General features: G+C 44.8%; 1 long non-coding RNA gene across 2 annotated transcripts; it reads right to left on the bottom strand.

Moving 5' to 3' along the window:
• Window positions 1-1,812: 1,812 nt before the first annotated feature.
• LOC134980850 (uncharacterized) lies at window positions 1,813-25,315 on the bottom strand. Of its 2 annotated transcripts, none has more exons than XR_010190480.1 (3): window positions 25,180-25,315; window positions 15,283-15,361; window positions 1,813-2,025 (listed from the first exon to the last, which is right to left on the bottom strand). It is a non-coding gene; the product is annotated as an uncharacterized LOC134980850 (long non-coding RNA). The 2 variants fall into 2 exon arrangements; XR_010190479.1 differs by lacking the exons at window positions 15,283-15,361; window positions 25,180-25,315 and adding exons at window positions 6,205-6,383; window positions 10,915-11,001.
• Between the last annotated feature and the right edge of the window lie 825 nt (window positions 25,316-26,140).

Below are 26,140 nucleotides of genomic sequence, written 5' to 3'. Positions count from 1 at the left end.
TAAGAACAAATGTAGTACCGTGCACTGCTCCAATTTATTTATCTTCATATTTATATATATTACATTCCACCTCTGTGTAATACTGTGTCTCTATACGGATATGTTATATGCCCTGATACAGCTGTAGTGAAACGCGTCTCAGTGAAATGCGATCACAGTAACCGACCACCACAGAAGGCTATATACCGACAGTGTGACTGGAGAATTGCTCAGTGAAAGCTCCCACGGGGAAGGATATATGGCACAATACCTATTGGTCTCCATCAGAACCAGCTGTGCTTTATATGTGATATTATTAACCCTTTAAATTCACAAGCTGAAATAACTTTGAAAAACGCCATCCAGTAGATAAACCCCCGGGAGGCCAAACTTAATAGAGACTTACTAATAAAATACCCCAATCAGTGCTATAATAACAGGTGCGTCATGTATTGTTAGATTAGGGGAACACACAGACCTGCACTATCAGTAAGGGGTGGGTGTCTGTATATCCAATGTATATCTGTATATAGAGATTAAGGGATCTGAGTCTGCGGCTATTGGTGGTCACCCTTATGTTCGTTTCTGTGAATGGTCTACAAACTCCTTCCCTGGTGTGTATCCATCTGGCCGAATGTGCAAGGACTGAGATCCTACTTTTAGTGCCTGTGCATGCCATAACATGGCTTTGTCAGGGCCGCTGAGGCCTCAGGCAGCTCCTGGTGCAAGTGAGGGAGCCTGGCCAATCATGAGGGCATAATGGGTATTATGAAGAATGTGGGTACAGAAATGGGGGCGTTGCTCTACCTCTGTGACTGACTCAGGCCCAGGGAACCTGTACCCGGCTAAACCCCTCTCAGCGCCCCTTGTATGGTGGAAGGCACATGTAGTGCACCCTGTACAGTACGCTACTGATGCTCGTCACCGGCTCTACCTTCCACAGGTTATTCTAGGGTCTCATTTCTTCCCCCTAGTAACTGAACTTCCATGGGGGGGGCACAGTGGTCCTAATCCCCAGGTGTGTGACTTATAGGAGGCACCAGGAACCCAAAAGCCAAACGACCAACAAGAAGAACCTAGCTTACAATGCTGAAGACATCTGATGTTGGGATCATTTTTGAGACCTGTAGATCTTCACTTTGTGGATTTTTGCCAATTACAAATGAGTGTATTAGATGCTCCCTCATTTGGTTAATGCGGTCATCGTGCTATAGCGGGACAAGGGTGAGTGGGTGGGCGAGCTCTTTCTCAGAGTTATTCTTACACCAGTACTCAATGGCGGCAGTAGAACCACTTTTACCTGGTCGGTGACTATTTAAGGTGCGATTAACCCATTGTTGTCATACGTTTCCTTTACAAGCCCACCGAAGACTTCACTGTTTAGAGCTTGGATGCTCGGTGACTTGGTGGTGGCTACTAGTACATGCACATATAGTCCATTCGGTGGCCGCAGGGCAAGTGGCGGGATACACCAGCACTTGACGCTAAGATAGGAGGCGCCTGCCATAATTCGATGGATGGCGCCGTGTAAGGATGCACCAGTCGGTATTACTGACAGTCGGTGCTCGCACATTCCGCGGCACAGATGATCACAGCGCAGGAGTTTGTAGAGACATCTAAGTAGAGTCGCAGACGGGTGACTCCCAATAGACGCAGCTGCCGGGGCTGTTACGTCCACCTCTTACCCAGGCCCTATGCATGGTACATGGGTGGTCGGCACATCTGAGTGCTCATTATCACACCCCTGTCACACTAGTTATATACACCCTGATTTTCATAGGTTTCACTTGGAACAATTTTCATTCATTGATAAATAGAAGAAACACGAAAGACTTAAATGTTTAAATTCTCTGTTTATTCAGACACCGTTGTGGCTTCAGATGACCCCACCAGCGGTCGCCAGAGCCTTCAGACACTTTAGTCCTCATTCATTTCATAATACACAATAAACTTTCTATACATATAGTTAAACTCCTTCAAGCAGATTTCTCCATCTCCATTCTTATCCAGTTCCTTAAAGACCTGGTCCGTATCCGAAGGATCAATCTGTTTAGAAAGGAAGTGAGACAGAAGATAACACCAGGGTGAGCTTAATTATATACCTCCGCAGATTACACCTCTACGCTGCCCACTGACATGCCAGCTGTGCCACACACAGGACCCGGGGTAGAAAAGATAATTATATACCTCCGCAGATTACACCTCTACGCTGCCACTGACATGCCAGCTGTGCCACACACAGGACCCGGGGTAGAATAGATAATTATATACCTCCGCAGATTACACCTCTACACTGCCCACTAAGATGCCAGCTGTGCCACACACAGGACCCGGGGTAGAATAGATAATTATATACCTCCGCAGATTACACCTCTACGCTGCCACTGAGATGCCAGCTGTGCCACACACAGGACCCGGGGTAGAATAGATAATTATATACCTCCGCAGATTACACCTCTACGCTGCCCACTGAGATGCCAGCTGTGCCACACACAGGACCCGGGGTAGAATAGATAATTATATACCTCCGCAGATTACACCTCTACGCTGCCACTGAGATGCCAGCTGTGCCACACACAGGACCCGGGGTAGAATAGATAATTATATACCTCCGCAGATTACACCTCTACGCTGCCCACTAAGATGCCAGCTGTGCCACACACAGGACCCGGGGTAGAATAGATAATTATATACCTCCGCAGATTACACCTCTACGCTGCCACTGAGATGCCAGCTGTGCCACACACAGGACCCAGGGTAGAATAGATAATTATACACCTCTACGCTGCCACTAAGATGCCAGCTGTGCCACACACAGGACCCGGGGTAGAATAGATAATTATATACCTCCGCAGATTACACCTCTACGCTGCCACTGAGATGCCAGCTGTGCCACACACAGGACCCGGGGTAGAATAGATAATTATATACCTCCGCAGATTACACCTCTACGCTGCCACTGAGATGCCAGCTGTGCCACACACAGGACCCGGGGTAGAATAGATAATTATATACCTCCGCAGATTACACCTCTACGCTGCCCACTAAGATGCCAGCTGTGCCACACACAGGACCCGGGGTAGAATAGATAATTATATACCTCCGCAGATTACACCTCTACGCTGACACTGAGATGCCAGCTGTGCCACACACAGGACCCGGGGTAGAGTAGATAATTATATACCTCCGCAGATTACACCTCTACGCTGCCACTAAGATGCCAGCTGTGCCACACACAGGACCCGGGGTAGAATAGATAATTATATACCTCCGCAGATTACACCTCTACGCTGCCACTAAGATGCCAGCTGTGCCACACACAGGACCCGGGGTAGAATAGATAATTATATACCTCCGCAGATTACACCTCTACGCTGCCACTAAGATGCCAGCTGTGCCACACACAGGACCCGGGGTAGAATAGATAATTATATACCTCCGCAGATTACACCTCTACGCTGCCCACTGAGATGCCAGCTGTGCCACACACAGGACCCGGGGTAGAATAGATAATTATATACCTCCGCAGATTACACCTCTACGCTGCCACTGAGATGCCAGCTGTGCCACACACAGGACCCGGGGTAGAATAGATAATTATATACCTCCGCAGATTACACCTCTACGCTGCCACTGAGATGCCAGCTGTGCCACACACAGGACCCGGGGTAGAATAGATAATTATATACCTCCGCAGATTACACCTCTACGCTGCCACTAAGATGCCAGCTGTGGCACACACAGGACCCGGGGTAGAATAGATAATTATATACCTCCGCAGATTACACCTCTACGCTGCCACTAAGATGCCAGCTGTGCCACACACAGGACCCGGGGTAGACTAGATAATTATATACCTCCGCAGATTACACCTCTACGCTGCCCACTAAGATGCCAGCTGTGCCACACACAGGACCCGGGGTAGACTAGATAATTATATACCTCCGCAGATTACACCTCTACGCTGCCCACTAAGATGCCAGCTGTGCCACACACAGGACCCGGGGTAGAATAGATAATTATATACCTCCGCAGATTACACCTCTACGCTGCCCACTAAGATGCCAGCTGTGCCACACACAGGACCCGGGGTAGAGAAGATAATTATATACCTCCACAGATTACACCTCTATGCTGCCACTGAGATGCCAGCTGTGCCACACACAGGACCCGGGGTAGAATAGATACGTTGTGATACAACCAGAGCGACACTGAAAGGACAGAAGAGCCACAGCCACTCCTCAGGCATTTGTTAAACTATAGTCAAAATGACATTTAGATTCCGTTTGGGTAAACAGACCTTTGTTCCCTGAGTACTGATAGTAAATACCACCCAAGTATGTCCTGAGGAGTGAAAGGAATCAAGCTGGAACTCATAAGAAACTCACAAATGAGTTTTTAGCAGGTGCTTCAATTTACCGTAATAACTCCTGAAATAACCTGTTGAACTCTCTCAGGCTCTGTAGCTGCCATGTGATAGGTCATTTGGATAACTCAACCTTTGTTACATATTATAATCTCAGCATGGAAACACATTGGACAATGGGGGTCATTCCGTGTTGTTCGCTAGCTGCCGTTGTTTGCAGCGCAGCGATCAGGCAAAAAATTGGCACTTCTGCGCACGCGTATGGGCCACAGTGCACACGCACAACGTACTTTCACGACAAACTATGCCGTTTCACACAAGGTCGAGCGACTCTCTTCAGTCGCTCTGCTGATCGGTGAGTGATTGACAGGAAGTGGGCGTTTCTGTGTGGTAACTGACCGTTTTCCGGGAGTGTGCTAAAAAACGCAGGCGTGTCAGATGAAAATGCAGGCGTGCCTGGGGAAACGGGGGAGTGGCTGGCCAGACGCAGGGCGTGATTGTGAAGTCAAAACAGGAACTAAATACTTAGTCTGAAGTGATCACAAGGTAGGAGTAGGTCTGCAGCTACTCAGAAACTGCAGGAAAATATTTTGAGGCAGTTCTGCGAACCTGTTGTTCGCACTTCTGCTAAGATAAGATACACTCCCAGAGGGCGGCGGATTAGCATTTGCACGGCTGCTAAAAGCAGCTAGTGAGCGATCAACTCGGAATGAGGGTCAATATTGGTTGTTTCCATGGTAACATAGGTCACTAAAGAAAGAGTACATTTTTCATAAACTGTAAAATGGCAGCAGCAGCAGTAGTGAGTTTCTGTGTCTTCATCAGACAATTTTAGGTAAATGTTCTACTTTAATTCTAGGGAGTTCTTTTAGTAACTATGGGGCCCATTTACTAATGATCGCTTTTGCAATGCAAACCTGGGCGCTAATATGGAGCCCAGATCGCATTGCATAGTGCGATCACATCGGTTGCATTTATCACCCGGCGCAGGCAGGGACAGGGGCTCCTAAAGCTATCGGGGATGCGGTTGCGGATGGAAATGGAAGGACCGCAGCCAGTGGCGGAGATCCTTCTTCCACTGCTGGGATACATAATATTTGTGGCTAGCTCCCAAAAATTATTGTTTTCTCAGGAACATACCCTCAAAATTGTTCGATACTGGGGCTCCTTATACTGTTCAGCCCAATTATTGTACTTGGACAAGAAATGTTCAATGTTTCTGTGGGTAATACCAAAAATCTATATGCTAGCAGCCCCTGACCCATAATGCCGCATTCTACATATTACATACTGTATGGCTTATGCACCAGCTAAAGTTATCGATGTTTAGTGATCATTTTCCATAATGTATAGACACAGGAACCTTCATATAGATGGCCGATGTACAGTGGGCTGGGGATACTTTATAATATAAGTCCAATTCACATGATAACAATCATTGATTGAGTTTAGTGAAGGCTCCTGAACTTTTGTCAGTTCCCTGACTCAGGACAGAAGTTATAGGACGAGATGTTGGAGTGTGGATTTGCAGCTGAGGCACCACTGTCCTGGGTACAGTAAGTGTTGTGGGGTAAAATGTATATTAATGAGCAGTATATGTCATATTCTTACTTTATTATCACAAAACATGTTCATAAAAAAAAAACAGTTCCCGGAAATAGGAAGTCACCAGTAAAGTATATTTAAATGGGTAAAAGTACAATAATTATACACAACAACTATTAGTAACAGGATAATGACTAGGACGAAGCATTAACACTTAGGGGGTAATTCAGAATTGATTGCAGCAGCAAATTTGTTAGCAGTTGGTCAAAACCATGTGCACTGCAGGGGGGCAGATAAAAGCAAATTATACTTACCGATAATTTCATTTCTTCAAGATACTTCATGGCAGCCATTACTCTGGTGATTGTATTCCATCCTCCTATAATTAGACAGGTAGTTTTTTTTCAGCAGCTAAGTACCGCCCACTCTGGGTATAAAGCGACCCTCCTCTTCCTCCTCCCTAGTCTTTTGAATGTCTCCTTACCGACACCTTCTGTGAAAAAAAAAGAAAAACTTAAGGGAGGGAATATCATAGGCTGCCATGAAGTATCTTGAAGAAATGAAATTATCGGTAAGTATAATTTGCTTTTTTCTTCTGCGTTCCTTCATGGCAGCCAATACTCTGGGATATACCAACGCTCAATACAGGGAGGGTAACAAATTAGAAAGAGACCACGGTTTAATGTTGAATAGTAATAACTATTTATTCCAAAGCCCTTTCAAGGACTTGTTTCCCAACGTGGGAGTCTCCAACATGCAGCACATAATGACTAGAGAACGTATGTATAGATGACCAGGTAGCTGCTGCGCATATGTCATTTGCCGACATTTGAGCCTTCCTAGCCCAGGAAGCTGCCACCGCCCTTATAGAGAGTGTGCCTTTAGTCCTCCTGGAACCTCCCGATCACTTTCCTCATACACAAATGTTAGGAGTTCTCTAATCCATCTGAAAATGGTTTGCTTAGTAGGCATGTCACCTCTCTTTGGTCCTGAATGCAGCACAAACAGGTGTTTGGTCTTCCGAAACTCCTACACGCTCTCCAGATATAATTAGATTGCTCAGGTTAAATCTAAATGGTGCATCCTTTTTTCCTCCTTGTTCTGTGGTTCCGGATAAAAGGACGGCAAGACAATTTCCTGACCCAAATGAAATTCTGAAACAACCTTAGGTAAGGAAATTTGGATTAGTTCTAAGAACAACTCTATCCGGAAGGAAATTTAAATAAGGTTCTTCTGACCACAGGGCTTGTAGCTCACCAACTCTCCTGGTCGACGTAATAGCCACTAGAAAAGCCACTTTCCATGTAACAACTTTATTGAGATCTCCTGTATTGGCTCAAAGGGTGGCGCCATTAAGGCATCTAGCACAAAATTCAGGTCCCATGGTGCAAGGATTAACCTAACTCTAGGGCGTATCCTCTTTATTGACTGACAAAACCTTTTTGTTAAATCGGCCTCCGACAACCTTCGGTCAAGGAACACGCTGAGTGCTGCTATTTGGACTTTGATAGTCGACACTGCCAGACCTCTCTCGAAGCCCTCGAACAGGAACTGTAACACGTGAGACGTATCTGCTTTCTGAGTGCCGAAATCTGAACTGGCCCAGGAAATAAAATTTCTCCAGACTCTATACTATGCACTTGAAGACCCCTTCTTTGCCTGAATTAGCAAATCGAGGGCCTGCTCGGACAGGCCCTTTTTCCTAAGTAACTGCCATTCAACTTCCATGCTGTCAAATAAAGCAGCTGAAGGTTCGGATGTAGCAGCGGCCCCTGGTGTAGCAGATCTCTCCTTAGGAGGTAGTCTCCAAGGTCCTTGTTCCGCCATCCTCATCACTGAGGGAAACCAAACTCTCTTTGGCCATAAGGGAAGAATTATTATGACTTGTGCCTTCTCTTCTCTGATCTTCTTTATTATCCGGGCAATCATTGGAAACGGGGGAAACACATAAGCCAGTCTGAAATTCCACGGAAGAGAGAAGGCATCTACTCCCCCTGTTCCTGGTAGATGATAACGGGAAAAATCCAGGGACATCTTCGCATTGATATGTGTGGCCATCAGGTCTACTTGAGGCTGTCCGAACCTTTGAACAATGTCCCGGAACATTGCCTCATTTAGTTCCCATTCTCCTGCTAGCACTTGTTGTCTGCTGAGGAAGTCTGCTTCCAGATTTATTTTGCCTGGAACATGCAGGGCTGACAAGGACCAAAGGTGGCTTTCCGCCCACTGAAGTATCCTTGACACTTTCACCATTAGTGCTTGACTCTTGGTGCCTCCTTGCCGATTCAGATAGGCCACTACCGTTACATTGTCCGAAAACACTTTGAGATGGTTCCCACATAATTGATTCCGAAAAAAATATTATCACATTCCAAACTGCCATAATTTCTCTGTGATTTGAAGATAGTCTCTTCTCTCTCTGATTCCGTTGGTCTTGGCAACTTTGCTGCAGCAGATGTGCTCCCCAACCTACTGCTCTTGCGTCTGTTGTTAACACTAGACACTGATGTCCAGCCAAAGACATGCTTCTTTCGATCAGCTCCGCTTCCAACCACCAATCTAGGGACCGCCTCTTCTCTTGACGCAACCCTATTCGATAGTTTAGAGAATAACCTTTTCGACTGAACCGGAGAATGTCCATCTGTAGTTTCCTCATTCTCCATCTCCCCCAAGGGACTATATCTATGGTGGACGCCATCATTCCTAATAGACTCATCGCTTGACGTAACGTCACCGTGCTGCACCCTCTTACCAGAACTGCCAGCTCCTCTATTTTTCTGCATCTCTCTTCCGACGACTTATTACATAGCTGCAAGTATCCAGTTGTACTCCCAGAAACTTAATTTTTTGTTCTGGTTCTTACTGGCTCTTCTCCCAGTTTATCAGCCAGCCATGATTCTTAGATACTTAGATACTTTCTATGATGACTGGCTACAGGTACCTGAAAATAAGCATCCTTTATGTCTATGGACCATATAAAATCTTTTCTCCTTACCCCTATCAAAATTGACTTTAGGGTTTCCATATGAAATGTTCTTGTTTTTATGAATCTGTTTAGGTGTCTGAGGCCTAGAATAGTTCTGAACTCCCCAGGAGGCTTTTTTTATTAGGAATATTCTTGAGTAGAATCTGCTTCTTATCTGGAACTTTGGGACAACCTCCACTGCCTTTGCTCTGATCAATTTCTTTAAACTGTCCCTTAGGGCTTCTAATTCTGGAGCCAGAGAAGGTGTTTCTGATACTAGAAAATTGTTTTCATCTGGAACTACCGAAAACGCTATTCTGTAACCATTGGCTATGACATCCAACACCCACGTATCTTGAATTGACTCTCTCCAATGACTGCTAAATTCCCAAAGTCTTCCCCCTACTGGAATGGAGTCCAGAACTCCACAATAGTCATTGTCTGCGACCTCTTCTGTAGGACTGACGAAAGGAGTGACGATTTGTCCCTGACGAATACTTGCCAATGTAACCATGACCTGGCCTATATCTCCTGGCCTCTTTAAATTGTTGCCTGGAGTAGGGAACAGGAAATCTATTCCTTCTATCTTGAGGTAATTTTGCTGATTTACCTCCTGATATTTTCTGTATAATGGCTTACAATTTATTGCCAAATAACAATGATCCTTCAAATGGTAAAGACACCAGTCTATTCTTGGAAAGGATATCTGCTGCCCACGGTCTAAGCCACAGAGCTCTCCTTGCCATTATTCCTGCTGCCATAGACTTTGCAGCAAAATTTAGAACATCTAAGGATGCCTCACACAGATATTTTACTCCTTTCATATAAAAATTTTTTCAACAGACATTACCTTGACATTTTCTCCTCTAAGTCTGTAGACATTGCTGACCCCAGACTCTTAATGCTCTGGATACTGAAGCAACTGCTACACCTGACTTTAATGACACCGCTGAGGAAATATGTAGCTTTTTTAGGGCACTTTCCATCCGTTTATCCATACCGTCCCTTAGAACTGCACCATCCTCCAACAAAATAGTAGTCTTTGAAACTACCTCAGCAACTGCAGCATCAATTTTAGGTACCATACACCAGTTTCAAACCTGCTCATCCTCAATAGCAAACATACGGTCAGTCTTTTTAATATTACCAAGCCTTTTATCAATATTTTGCCACTCTTAACTGACAATGTCTTTTAATGCTTTGTGAACTAGAAACTCCTAGTTTTTTTGTTTTTTTTCAAACACTGCAAACAGTACATCTTCATCACCACGTTTTCCTTCAGGCTCTTTATGATTCATAGTCTTATAAATATTCTTTAACAGACTGTCCACCAATTCAAATGTGAATTTCCTATCCTCCTCCTGATACTCGTCATCTTAACTACAATCATGTGAGACTCAATCCTCCACTGAATTAATGCTAGTCTTGGCCCTACACACTTAAAGATTATCTGTCCAATCTGGCTGGTTGGAAAGAAAATCTGGCAATGGCTGGGAGCAAATGACAATCAACAATTTGCTACCAAAATCAAGAAAAAGGACAAAAACAGTTCAGATAAATTGGTTTATTAATGAAACAAACCTAACCAATTTGTCTTAAAGTCCATTTTTGTCTGTTTTCCAATGTTTGAGAGCAAATAGTCAATTGCCATTTGCTCCCAGACATTGCCAGATTTTCTTTCCAATCAGCCAGATTGGACAGATAATCTTCTAGGCCTTTTACTTCCCTGCAACTCAGACAGCTGCTGCTTGGTAACAAATGAGCTCTTCATTCACTCTTTCAGATTCTGGATTTGTCTGGACTGATTAGAGTCACTGGCCTCATTTCTAGTGCAATCTTCACAGAATGTAGTATTCTCCACAGAAGAGAAGATTTTATCACAGGCAGCACACTGAATTTCCTTGTGCTTCATTTTACACATTCTCTTAGTTGGAGGCACACTATTATACTGGTATCATAACCTACTCTAACACTATATTATATTATATATATATATATATATATATATATATATATATATATATATATATATATATATATGCCCTCTATGAGGACTTACCTCTTTAGGGCAACAGTTGACTTTGGGGAAGAAGGCTCCTCCATGATATTGCTGCTGGTATGCACAGGAACCTGCCCAGCCATTCAGGGAGACACTGCAGTCTGAATCTCTGTGTGCAGTGCCATTTTTTTTAAAACAGCTCCTTATCATAGAGCTGCAGCACTTGTGCAGAGCTTCCCTCTAATCCTCCAGGAATGCCTGCCGCCCAGCACTTCCGCCCGCCAGCCGCCACTGTTGAGCGCTCCCTTCCTCCCGCCAGTGCGTCCCTTCCCCTAGCCGCGCTTCCACCCACACCACGGAGTGGGGAGAACGCAAGTGTGAGGCGGCGGGCGGTGGCGCGACGAGTGCGCCGGAGTACGGAGGAACGAGGATCCGAGAGGATCCAAGTTCCTCCAATCAGCGCCTCCAGATTTGAAATGGGCGCCAGACGCGAGCCAATCGCTGCTCGTGGCTTGGCGCCCAATGAGGAGTCGCCGTGGCGGACCAATAGGAGTCCGCCGCGGCGGACCAATGGGAGTCCGCCGCGTCATGGCCCCGCCTCCTCCCAGCGTCTTATATCAGGCGCTGGGTGGCGGCGGGAGTCAGTTGCGCGCCGGAGCAGAGAAGAGCTCCAGAAGACAGAAGACGAAGACCAGCGGCGGAAGAAGAAGCGGCGGCGACGGAGAAGACAGAAGACGGGTCAGAAGAAGAAGACGGCACCAGAAGACGGGTCGGAGCCAGAAGAAGAGGCGGAGTCGACGGCCCGGAGAGTGCTGTGGAGAGAGGGAAGCCAAAGAGCTGACAAAGCTCCCCTCCACAGCCTCTCCCACCGGTCCGGGTAAGAGGCCTTGGGCCTATACCACCTTCCTCTAGGCCCTCCTCCCTAGACCACCAGGTGTTCGGGCGCTAGTCCCGTGGGCATAGTCAGGCCCTTCCGGCCTGTGGGCATTCAGTCAGGCCCTCCCGGTCCGTGGGCACCAGCGAGTCGGCGTGTCTGGGTCCGAGGCCACGCGCAGTCGGGGTTCCACTCGGCCTGTGGCCTGTAGGCCCAGACCCGACCACTCAGCCACCCGGGGGTTCGGGCGTTAGGTCCGAGCCACCCTCGGCCGCACAGTAGGCGGGCACTAGGCCCGGGGGCACGCCAGGCAATAGGCCTGTGTGACATTAGGGGGCATTAGGCCCGAGAGTAATTTGGCCAGTAGGTAACCTAAGGTGGCCCTGGGCACCAGGCCCAGGTCACCCCACGAGGGACGAGTAGGCCGGCATTAGGCCTGTGAGTACAGTCGGACCACGGGTCCGTGCGTAGATAGGGGGGCACTAGACCTAGCGAGTAGTTGCCCCAGGGTATTTAGGTAGGTAGGCCAGAGGCCCACATAAGGGAAGGTACAGGAGGTGGGTAGGCTGTACAGCGCTCACCCCTGGGGTATAGGTAGGGAACTAAAGGAACTGCACTGTGCTATTGTTGTACTCCGATGTATGTATTACCGTGCAGGGCAAATTGTTGTTATAGCGTTTGTGCCTAGTTATGTTGCACCACTTACACTTGAGCCAGTTTGAGGGCTTTGTATGCAGTTAGTGTAGCGGACGCACACTAGTTTAGAGTTAGGCCCTGCACGGCTGTTTCTTTCTTTGCCTCCTTACAGGGACCTGTAAGTGGAGAAGATCGGAGTACAAGACGTAGGACGGTGAGTAACAACGGTCTGGGTTTTTCGTCTGTGTGTGTCCCTATCTATCTCCCTTCCTTCAGGGCAACGGTGAGCCTTGCACGCCGGTGCAAGGCGGAATTTCCACCTGGTGCGAAAGTGCCTATAGGTGAAATTCGGGCTCTGAGGCGGACGCCTGGGATGACCCTCACCTAGCCCGAAAGAGCTATTTTCTTCGAACACGGAGGGCGTTTCGGTCCACGGTCAGGGGGACGGTATTCAACAATCTTCTCCATCTTAGGTTTTGTGTCCAGGTCGTCCAGAAGAGTTTCCAGGACCGTCGAGAGTTCCGGCACTTGAGAGTGAGAGCCTGCGGCGTCTGGTAAGTGGTACGTCTACACCTGCACGGCAGCAGGCACTATACGCCCCGGCGTTGCCCTCTCACACAAGCACAGGGGAAAAGTGGTATGTGCACTATGATGCGGCGATGCAGAGAGGCCTCTATACAAAAGCAGGCTGCGGGCAGACACCTTAAGCTGTTTAGTGGGGACTCACTCATACCGCCCCTGGCACACTTTGCCACTCTTCCCAGGGAGCCACCCTCTTCCAGTATGAAGCAATAACCGCAAACTGGGAATATTAGAGGTAAGCCTAAAAAAATTAAATAAAACCAAAAATAAAACAACAAACACTACTCTGCTCTAATAGGAGACAGGAAAAAAGACTAGGGAGGAGGAAGAGGAGGGTCGCTTTATACCCAGAGTGGGCGGTACTTAGCTGCTGGGGGAAAGAAAAAAAACTGCCTGTCTAATTATAGGAGGATGGATACAATCCCCAGAGTAATGGCTGCCATGAAGGAACGCAGAAGAAATAACATTTGCAGAGAGAGTTAGATTTGGGTGGGTTATTTTATTTCTGTGCAGGGTAAATACTGGCTGCTTTACTTTTACACTGCAATTTAGATTGCAGATTGAACACACCCCACCCAAATCTAACTCTCTCTGCACATGTTATATCTGCCCCTCCTGCAGTGCACAAGGTTTTGCCCAACTGCTAACAAATTTGCTGCTGCGATCAGGTCTGAATTACCCCCATAATCCAGACTGCTAAATCATTTAGATTTCTGTATGTAGAATAAGAGCAAACAAGACACCCGTACGTTGTGTTATATTCCCCTATAATCTGGATGTCGTCCAGTGACAACAAATACTCAGGAAGGAGAACTAGGTACACACACATTCCTCCTAGCAAAAGCAACACCACAGCGGTCGCTGGTATTGAATGGCGTGATGGAAGTTGCCGGGGTCCTGCCCCAGATAATTGCTGACAGCAGTCGCTGGTATTGAATGGCGTGATGGAAGTTGCCGGGGTCCTGCCCCAAATAATTGCTGACAGAAGTCGCTGTTTCCCGGATCGGGTCCAAGCGCCTGGGTACACCGTGGCAGCGACGCCTACGGGGGAGAAGAGTCACCTGGATTTACACCTTAACGATGTTCCTCGTTATATATGGCTTCTTCAGAAGGTGAATGTATGATGACCCAATCTATGGGGGGATATAATACCACGTACTGTATTACCCCCCGTGCAGCATTCAGAATCTCGTATCATACTGCGATATGTATACATGCTTCAACCTGGTCATCGGAGCTGTGTCAGTACTTGGTGTGTATAATACTTCTATTATTAGACACTAATTATGGTTTTCATGTGACTCCCTTGAGCCGTATCTTATAATGAATTGTGATTAGAAATTAAGAATATTATGGGGGAGATGTGTCAAGCATTGGAGAGAGATAAAGTGGAGACATTGCCCCTAGCAACCAGAGTCTAGCACAGTCTATAAAATGACATTTATAAGGTGTTTGGTTACTATGAGCAACTTCACTTTATGTATCTCTAAGGTTTGATACACCTCCCCCTTATACTTATCATAAATATACATTGTATTACTCAACACACCTAGTGGTAAATTTACTAAGATGGGAGTTCTATTTGGGATGGGATGTTGCCCATAGCAACCAATCAGATTTGACTTCTCATTTATCTAGCAACTTCTAGAAGATAAAACCTGGAATATGATTGGTTGCTATAGGCAACATCTCATGTTAAACAGAAGTCCCATCTTAGTAAATGTCCCCCCAGTGTCACATACAGTGGTCAGCATTGCTGAGTGTCTGCACTTGGTGTTGGTGCGCGGCTCTTCCTTGTTGGCTGCTGGTGTCATAGAGGTTGTAGACTCATTTGTCTAAGCACCTGAATACTTAGAGCGACATTTACTAAGCAGTGATAAGAGTGGAGATGTGAGCCGGTGCATAAGTGGCCATGGCAACCAATCAGCACTGAAGTACCATCAGAGGTGGTAGAGGCTAAGACAGTAGAGCAATTTAAACATGCATGGGATAGACATAAGGATATCCTTACAAAGAAATAAGGATCAAATAAGGTTAGTGATAAAAAATAATATAAAAAAAATAAAAATAAGGGGCAGACTAGATGGGCCAAGTGGTTCTTATCTGCCGGCAATTTCTATGTAAGTAACATCTATAATTTGCATACTATACAATTATACAGAGCTGCTGATTGGTTGATGGGGCCACTTCTCCACTGACTCACTTCTCCACTCTTATTACTGCTTAGTAAATGTCCCCCTTAATTTCTTGGCCACTGCATTATATGACTGCCCGCCTATACCCTAAGTGACCCTACTAGTGTATGAGTCTCCGTGCCCATACAAGTGGTGCCTTACCAGTCCCTCGAACTCCTTAATCTCCATTAGGGTATCCAGCTCCTCTCTGCTCAGCGTGTCACGACCATGCTGAAAAATGCTAATTTGAGAAAAGAATATTTTCCACAAGATGCTGAGTCGCCAAAATTTAAGCATCTCTAGACAGGTCAGTAGATAGTCAGCAATAGGACGTGAGCTCAATATCTAGACGTGAATATGAGAAGGTGCAGAAGGACCTCAAAGACCAAGTGGGATAACTATTCAGCAACACAAGAATGTGTCTGGGGTCATAAGGTAGAGTATGGAATAAAGGTGGGAAGGTCTCTATATAAGGAGTATGGGACAGAGGTGGGAAGGTCTCTGTATAAGGAGGATGGACTAGAGAGGGGAAGATCTCTATATAAGTAGGACGGACTACGGATGGGAACGTCTCTGTATAAGTAGGACGGACTATCGATGGGAACGTCTCTGTATAAGGAGGACGGACCAGAGATGGGAAGGTCTCTGTATAAGGAGAACGGACCAGTGATGGGAAGGTCTCTGTATAAGGAGGATGGGACAGAGATGGGAAGGTCTCTGTATAAGGAGGATGGGATAGAGATGGGAAGGTCTCTGTATAAGGAGGATAGGACTGAGATGGGAAGGTCTCTGTATAAGGAGGATGGGACAGAGATGGGAATGTCTCTGTATAAGGAGGATGGGATAGAGATGGGAAGGTCTCTGTATAAGGAGGATGGGACAGAGATGGGAAGGTCTCTGTATAAGGAGGACGGACCAGAGATGGGAAGGTCTCTGTATAAGGAGGATGGACCAGAGATGGGAAGGTCTCTGTATAAGGAGGATGGGACTGAGATGGGAAGGTCTCTGTATAAGGAGGATGGGATAGAGATGGGAAGGTCTCTGTATAAGGAGGATAGGACTGAGATGGGAAGGTCTCTGGATAAGGAGGATGGGATAGAGATGGGAAGGTCTCTGTATAAGGTGGATGGGATAGAGATGGGAAGGTCTCTGTATAAGGAGGACGGACAAGGAATGGGAATGTTTGGTATAAAGAGGACAGAATATAGATGGGTAGATCTCAGTAGAAACATCAAAGTGTCTTCTGTATGAATATAAAGAAGTCTGCAGAGAGCTTGAGTATCTATCTATCTATCAGTAGAATACTATGAGGAGATATAGAGAGTTCTGTGCCGAGGAGAGTGCCAGGAAATATAGAGATCTATATATAGCATCATATGGGGGAGGATATAGAGAGATATATATATAGCATCATACGGGGGAGGCTATAGAGATCTATATATAGCATAATACGGGGGAGGATATAGAGATCTATATATAGCATAATATGGGGGAGGATATAGAGATCTATACATAGCATATCACGGGGGAAGGGTATAGAGATCTATATATAGCATATCACAGGGGAAGGATATAGAGATCTATATATAGCATATCACAGGGAAGGATGTAGAGATCTATATATAGCATAATACGGGGGAAGATATAGAGATCCATATACACCATATTACGGACAGGATATATAGATCCATATTTAGCATACAGTGGAGGATGTAGAGATCTATATATATATATATATATATAGCATATTACGGGGAAGGATATAGAGATCTATATATAGCATATTACGGGGGAGGATGTAAAGATCTATATATAGCATATCACGGGGAGGATATAGAGATCTATATATAGCATCATACGGGGGAGGATATAGAGATTTATATATAGCATAATACGGGGGAGGATATAGAGATCTATATATAGCATATCACGGGGGAAGGATATAGAAATCTATATATAGCATATTACCAGGGAGGATGTAGAGATCTATATATAGCATATTACGGGGAAGGATATAGAGATCTAAATTTAGCATATTATGGGGGAGGATATAGAGTTCTATATATAGCATATTACGGGGTAGGATATAGAGATCTTTATATATTGTAACACTGCAGGGGAACAGGCGCCGTCTCCTGGGGGTAGACAGCAGTGTGCAGCAGCTGAGAGATCATACAAGTCCAATTTTGGGGTGCAACTGACCGCTACTGTTTTATTACGCAGAAAATAAAAATAAACATCAAAAGAAAATGCCTGGTCTATCCAGCACTAACTATACACAAGATGTACCTGACTGTCTCTAATAAAACACAGAGTTTTTCCAGTAAGCACTGTGTGGATCACTTGTATAAGGACGCAGGTTTCCCTCACAGAGATTCTACAGTTTCTCCCCAGGCAGTCTGCACACACTGATCAGGCTAGCAGCCCTATAACACTCTTACACAGCTGAAAGCCCTGATTAGCCCTCTGTGAGGCCAAAGACCTGAACTGGACCAAATGGCTGGAACTTGCCCCCTCTCTCTCTCCCAGGACCCTTATCCAGCTTTTCCAACAGACGGAAAAGCTGCTAACAAAACAAACATTTTCCTGGAAGTTTCTTTTTCTAAAACACGTAGGACAAGGACCTGGGACAAACATACCTGCCCTCAAACACTATTCTAGTGTTCCTGTCACTTATCGCCCTCCCCTGTTTTGACCTATGGGCTGGAACACTTGTATCCCCTAAACAGAAGAAGCGGGACAACGCATCTGCATTGGCCAATTGTGTACCCGGCCTATGTTCAAAAGTAAACTTAAAATATTGCAATGCTAGAAACCATCTAGTTACAGGAGCATTCTGACCTCTATGTACATCCATCCATTTTAAAGAGGTGTGATCTGTCACTAGTTTGAACTGTCTACCCAAGAGGTAATATCTCAAGGTATCTAATGGCCAAAGCCTCCTTTTCCACAATAGCATACCTTCTTTCATGCTCATTGAGTTTCCCACTCAAATAAATTATAGGGTGTTCCTCCCCATCTCTGTTTTGGGACAACACGGCCCCTATCCCTACCTCTGAGGCATCTGTCTGTACAACAAATTATTTTGAAAAATCTGGTGTTATCAATACAGGTTGTGAACGGGTGTGGTATGGAAAGTCGACAGTAACTAGGTCGACAATGTCTAGGTCGACCACTGTTGGTCGACAGTAACTAGGTCGACAGGGTGTCTAGGTCGACAGGGTCTTTAGGTCGACATGTTCTAGGTCGACAGGTCAAAAGGTCGACATGAGTTTTTAATGTTATTTTGGTGTCGTTTTCTTCGTAGAGTGACCGGGAACCCCAATTAGTGCACCGCGTCCCCTCGCATGGCTCGCTTCGCTCGCCATGCTTCGGGCATGGTGCCTTCGCTCCGCTACCGCTTCGCTCGGCACACTTTACCGTTCCAATCGTAATCCACGTGGATCGTTAAGTATGAAAATGTTCAAAAAAAGAAAAAAATTGTGAAAAACTCATGTTGACCTTTTGACCTGTCGACCTAGAACATGTCGACATAAAGACCCTGTCGACCTAGACACTCTGCCGACCTAGTTACTGTCGACCAACAGTGGTCGACCTAGACATTGTCGACCTAGTTACTGTCGACTTTCAGTCCGGATCCCGTTGTGAACATAAAGCCACTTTCAATGCCTGGAATGCTTTTTCTGCATCAGGGTTCCATTTCACCATATTTGACTGCTTTCCTTTGGTATGGTCTGACAACGGCACTGCTGTATGGTCGCAAAATTAGGAATAAATCATCTATAGTACTCCGTTATTCCCAAAAAAGCCTTTACATGTTTTTTATTCACTGGACGAGGCCAGTTTTGAATAGCGTCAATTTTATTCAATTGGGGCCTAATCAGACCTCTACCTATGGTGAAGCCCAAGTATTTCACCTCCTCCATCGCTAGGCAGCACTTCTTTGGGTTAGCAGTTAACCATGCCTCTCTGATGGAGTCAAGCACTGCTTGTACTTTAACCAAGTGGGACCCCCAGTCCGGACTGTGAATTACCACATCATCCAAATAGGCAGCTGCATACTTTCTATGGGGTTTCAAAATCTTATCCATTGTCTGTTGAAAGGTTACTGGAGCCCCATGCAACCCAAAGGGTAACACCTTATACTGGTATAGCCCCTCCAGAACCGAAAAGTCTGTTTTTTCTTTTGCGCTATCAGTTAAAGGTATTTGCCAGTAACATTTGGTCAGGTCCAAAGTGGTGAGAAACCTGGCTGTTCCCAGCCTTTCTATAAGCTCAACCACATGGGGCATGGGGTATGCATCAAAGTTGAACATCACTTTTAGCTTACGAAAATCATTACAGAAGCGTATGCTACCATCTGGTTTCGGGATGAGAACTATGGGGCTGGACCACTCACTGTTAGACTCCTCTTTAATTCCAAGTTTTAACATGTTTTTAACTTCTTTAGAGACAGCTTCTCGCTAAGCTTCAGGAATCCTATATGGCTTTAAATTGACATTGACCCCTGGTTCTGTGACAATGTCATGTTTTATTATGACCGTCCGGCCAGGCAGCTCTGAAAACATCTCCCTATTTCAGATGAGAATCTCTTTAACCTGGTTGTTCTGATCAGCTGATAATGTCTCTGACACCTTTACTGCTGGAAGCAAACAAGGTGCAGACACAGAAGGGCAAGGCGCAGCTGACAGAGACAACCTATCCTTCCAGGGTTTTATTATGTTAACATAGTCAATTTGTTCGGGTTTTCTCTTTCCTGGTTGGTATACTTTATAGTTAACCTCATTCACTTTTTCCCTGATCTCAAATGGTCCCTACCATTTAGCTAAAAACTTGCTTTCCAGAGTGGGTACCAAAACAAGAACTCTATCTCCAGGAGAAAATTCCTGTACACTGGCTTTCCAGTTATATACCCTTTGTTGAGCACTTTGAGCCTGTTCCATGTGCTCTCTGATAAAATCCTATCCTGTATTTGTGTTACATGTTCAATAATGCTTTTATAAGGAGTGGGCTGTCCTTCCCACGTCTCTTTGGCAATGTCCAGCAGCCCTCTGGGTTGTCTACTGTACAATAACTCAAATGGAGAAAACCCCGTAGAGGACTGGGTAACTTCTCTGATGGCCAATAACAAGTATGGCAACAAACAATCCCAGTTTTTTCCATCTCTATCTACAACTTTTTTAACATACTTTTTAATGTTTTATTAAACCTTTCCACCAACCCGTCAGTTTGGGGATGGTAGACGGATGTCCTGAGGTGAGTGACCTTAAACAATTTACACAATTCTAACATGACCCTCGACATAAATGGGGTACCTTGGTCAGTCAAGATTTCTTTTGGTATTCCCAACCTACTAAAAACCTGCACCAGCTCCCTAGCTATCGCCTTAGTTGTGATATTGCGTAAAGGGATAGCCTCAGGATATTGAGTGGCATAGTCCATTATTACCAGGATATACTGATGGCCCTGAGTGGACTTTAACAAGGTCCCCATGAGATCCATGGCTATTCTGTAAAACGGGACCTCTATAATAGGCATGGGAACTAGTGGGCTCCTGAAATGGGGTCTGGGGGCATGATACTGGCATTCAGGACAGAAAGAACAATATTCAGACACCTCTTTATAAACCCCTGGCCAAAAGAACCTTTGTAAAACTCTCTCAGTGTTTTTTTCTGCGCCTAAATGTCCTACTGTAATGTGACTATGAGCTAAGTCTAAAACTGTTCTATAAGGCTGGGGAACTACCAGCTGTTCCACCACATTCTCACCCCTTTTGACCATTTGGTACAAGAGCTCATTACAGATGGCCATGTGCGGATACGTAATCCTGTCACCTGGTACCACAGGCTCCCCATTAATAAATTTAACATTCTCTCTAGCCTTTATTAAGGTAGGATCCTTTAACTGTTCAGACACAAATAGATCCTTCTTTACCTCAAGGTCAGGCACGCTTTCAGCTCTAACTACTATGTCTCTGTTCTCAGCAAGAGGGTCCTCACTGAACTCCCTATCTGTCACTTCCCCAGCCAAACTAGCAAAAGGTAAAGGGTCAGAGAGTTCAGAGGACACACGTACAGCAATAAAATCTCCGGTATTGTCAACTGGCTCTTTACTGCTCACACCTGTTGCTAAACGGGATTCCCACAGTTTCCAAAAATGAGGAAAATCCCTCCCTATTATGGCCCCATGCACCAAGGTAGGGACCAGTCCTGCTTTAACAATTGCTGACCCACAAAAGGTTTCTATATTCATTTCAGCAGTGACATAGTGTTGGGTATCCCCATGTATGCAAGTTACCCCAATAGTTATTTGCTGGACCTTTAAGGGGTTCACTAACCCCGCTTTCACAAGGGTAACTAAACCTCCTGAATCAAGCAACGCCTCTACCTGGTTACCACCTAGGGACACTACACACATCTGTTTTACCAGCTCAGGTGAAGGTACAACAGTACAGGCTAACCTAGCAAAGAAAGACATTCTGCCACATTCAAAGGTAGCATCACATTGCATGGGTTCTTGCGTTACTGGGCAATTGGCAACAACATGACCTGGCATACCACACCTAAAACATTTAAACACACGAATATCAACCCGTTTGGGTGGCAGAGACCTTTCTAGCCCCATTGGCCTGTCTCCAGGGCCAATATTTACATTTTCTCCAGTTTTGCATTCTCTTAACTGCCCAGCAACGTTTTCCCACGGAACAGTCTTACCAGTCTTTACTGAAGCGCGCTGTTGAGGATCTAGGGGTTGCTGGGTAGTCATGAGTAGTTCCTCTGCTGCCAGATACCTCTTTACCATGTCCACTAACTGGTCAGCTGTATCCGGATTCCCATAGCTCACCCACTTGAGTAGGACCATGGGCAAAGATCTCAAATAGCGGTCCATGACGACTCTTTCAACCATCTGGGGACCAGTTAATGTCTCTGGCTGTAACCATTTTTTTGTTAGGTGAATAAGGGCATGCATTTGTGAGTAAGGAGGGTTCTCCATGGCATTCACCCAAGGGTGCACCCGTTGTGACCGTACTGACAGCATGACTCCCATGTGTGTTAGGATCTCAGTTTTTAGTTTTTCATAGTCCCGAGCCCCGGCAGGGCTTAAATCAAAGTATGCTTTTTGGGGCTCACCCAAAAGAAAAGGTGCTAGCAGACTGGCCCATTGTGCTTTAGGCCAGTTCTCACACTCGGCAGTCCTCTCAAACATGTTCAGATATGCCTCCATATCATCAGCCTCCGTCATTTTCTGCAGGAAGTGACTGGCCCATATGGAACTAGAGCTGGTCGGAGCACTGGCGGCAACATCTCCAGTCCTTGCTGCAAGGCTCTGCACCACTTCTGTTAAGGCTTCCCTATCCTGACACTGTTGCCTGTAAAGTTCATCAAGAGCCACCTGCTGTAGTCTCCTACTCTCCTCAATGGCCACCTGCTGTAGTCTTCTATTTTCCTCAATTGCCACCTGCTGTTGTCTGTTGGCCTCCTGCTGAGCTGCTGTAGCTTGCAGCAAGGCCTTAAGAAGTTCCTCCATGTCAACAGGTTTTTTGGGCTGCGTTGTAGATGCTTTCACCCAGGACATATATTGAATCTTACGGGGTGAGTCTCAGCAACTTCCCACTGGGCTGTATCTGCATAAACCACAGTTTTCTGCAGGTGTCATAAAGCTGCGGCTTTCACTTATGCGCAGAACGGAATGCTCGCATTCTCCACCAGCTTGTAACACTGTAGGGGAACAGGTGCCGTCTCCTGGGGTAGACAGCAGTGTGCAGCAGCTGGGAGATCATACAAATTCAGTTTTGTGGTGCAACTGGGCGCAACCAGTTTTATTATGCAGAAAATCAAAATCAAAAGAAAATGCCTTGCCTGTCCAGCACTAACTATACACAAGATGTACCTGACTGTCTCTAATAAAACACAGAGTTTTTCCAGTAAGCACTGTGTGGATCACTTGTATAAGGATGCAGGTTTCCCTCACAGAGGTTCTGCAGTTTCTCCCCAGGCAGTCTGCACACACTGATCAGGCTAGCAGCCCTATAACACTCTTACACAGCTGAAAGCCCTGATTAGCCCTCTGTGAGGCCCAAGACCTGAACTGGGCCCAATGGCTGGAACTTGCCCCCTCTCCCTCTCCCAGGACCCTTATCCAGCTTTTCAACAGACGGAAAAGCTGCTAACAAAACAAACATTTTCCTTGAATTTTTTTTTTCTAAAACACGTAGGACAAGAACCTGGGACAAACATACCTGCCCTCAAACATTATTCCAGTGTTCCTGTCACATAAGCATATTACAGGGGAGGATATAGAGATCTATATATAGCTTATTACGGGGGAGGATACAGAGATCTATATATAGCTTATTACGGGGGAGGATATAGAGCTCTATATATAGTATATTACGGGGGAGGATATAGAGATCTATATATAGTATATTACAGGGAAGGATATAGAGATCTATATATAGCTTATTACGGGGGAGGATATAGAGATCTATATATAGCTTATTACGGGGGAGGATATAGAGATCTATATATAGCATATTACAGGGAAGGATATAGAGATCTATATATAACATATTACAGGGAAGGATATAAAGATCTATATATAGCATATTACGGGGAAGGATAAAGAGATCTATATATAGCATATTATGGGGAAGGATAAAGAGATCTATATATAGCATAATACAGGGGAGGATATAGAGATCTATATATAGCATATTATGGGGGAGGATATAGAGATCTATATATAGTATATTACGGGGGAGAATATAGAGATCTATATATAGTATATTACGGGGGAGGATATAGAGATCTATATATAGCATATTATGGGGAAGGATAAAGAGATCTATATATAGCATAATACGGGGGAGTATATAGAGATCTATATATAGCATATTACAGTGGAAGATATAGAGATCAATGTATAGCATATTACGGGATAGGATATAGATATCTATATATAGCATATTACGGTAAAGGAGATAGAGATCTATATATAGCATATTATGGGGGAGGATATAGAGATCTATATATAGCACATTACGGGGAAGGATAAAGAGATCTATATATAGCATAATACTGGGGAGGATATAGAGATCTATGTATAGCATATTATGGGGGAGGATATAGAGATCTATATATAGTATATTACGGGGGAGGATATAGAGATCTATATATAGTATATTATGGGGGAGGATATAGAGATCTATATATAGTATATTACGGGGGAGGATATAGAGATCTATATATAGCATATTATGGGGAAGGATAAAGAGATCTATATATAGCATAATACGGGGGAGTATATAGAGATCTATATATAGCATATTACAGTGAAGGATATAGAGATCTATGTATTCCATATTACGGGATAGGATATAGATATCTATATATAGCATATTACGGTAAAGGAGATAGAGCTCTATATATAGCATATTATGGGGGAGGATATAGAGAACTATATATAGCACATTACGGGGAGGGTATAGAGATCTATATATAGCATATTACGGGATATGGTATAGAGATCTATATATAGCATATTACGGTAAAGGAGTTAGAGATCTATATATAGCATATTATGGGGGAGGATATAGAGATCTATATATAGCACATTACGGGGAGGGTATAGAGATCTATATATAGCACATTACCGGTGAAGATATATATATATATATATATATATATATATATAGCATATTAATGGGAGGATATAGAGATCTATATATAGCATATTACAGGGGAAGGATATAGCGATCTATATATAGCATATTACAGGGGAAGGATATAGCGATCTATGTATAGCACATTACGGGGTAGGTCATAGAGCGATACTGTTTTACATGTATGATAAATGAGGATTTATATTATATACAGGGGGAATTCAATTGAGGGTGGAAAATTAATAAAATCCTGCTGCGCAGTTTTCCCCGTAGTTGTGTGGTTTTGCTACTCTAATGAAGGACAGAAAACTATACCCCGGTGGCACATTTTCCCCTCCTGAGGACTAATTAAGCTGTTGGAAATTTCTAATTAGCTTAATTATGCTGTAATTACTCACCTTCCGAAGTGGTATCTTCTGCATCCAGCATTGGGAGCCAGGACCTCTGCAGCAGCATTGAGTATGTAGTGCGTGTGAGTGTTTATGTATATGAGTTGCTGTAAGTGTGTGTGTGTGTGTGTGTGTGTGTGTGTGTGTGTGTGTGTGTGAGTTGCTGTAAGTGTGTGTGTGTGTGAGTTGCTGTAAGTGTGTGTGTGTGTGTGTGTGAGAGTTGCTGTAAGTGTGTGTGTGTGTGTGTGTGTGTGTGTGTGTGTGTGTGTGTGTGTGTGTGTGTGTGTGTGTGAATGAGTACCTGTGTGTCCGTGTGTGTGACCCCCCCCCCCCCCCCGGAGCCACTCGTTGGGAGGACTACATCTCCCAGCAGTCCTTGAGCCTCCCAGCAACCCCAGATGCTCCCAGCAGCCCCCTCCCCAGTGGTAAGGTGGATGGGAGACGACATGGTACCACAGACACCACCAGAGACAATCGGAACAGGCAAGTATTAATATTGTGAATTTTAATTTTACTTGCGTCGTGGTGTTTTCAGTGCTGAAAACCTTGTGACCATTTTTAATAAATTGGATACTGCGGGTACCAGGAGCATGCATACTCATGGTAATCCAAAATATTGCGTGAGGTACGCATTTTTATTACCTCACTAAACCTCTCTCCCAATCTAATTCCCACCGCAGTGTACATATAAATTTCTTAGTGAATAAAGTATTTGGTTCCGTGTATTTTTTTCATATGTTCATGATATCTTCATATTACATCCCAAGAATTGAGTTGTTAATGAGACATAAGGAATTTATCTTAGTATTTACATTTCTTTCTTCACTTGCCAATATATTCCCATATCAGGTCAATCTTCTTAAACTGAGACCTTCCCAGGGGCGGATCTAGACTTTTGTTTTAGGGGGGGCAATTTAACTATTAATCATGACTCCTCCCCCTTTCCATTCATAACTCCTCCCCTTTCCAG

This window comes from Pseudophryne corroboree, chromosome 12 (genome assembly GCF_028390025.1).
Source record: "Pseudophryne corroboree isolate aPseCor3 chromosome 12, aPseCor3.hap2, whole genome shotgun sequence".
NCBI lineage: Eukaryota > Metazoa > Chordata > Amphibia > Anura > Myobatrachidae > Pseudophryne > Pseudophryne corroboree.
The sequence above is the reverse complement of the archived record's forward strand: the minus strand, read 5'-3'. Positions and strand labels throughout refer to the sequence as shown.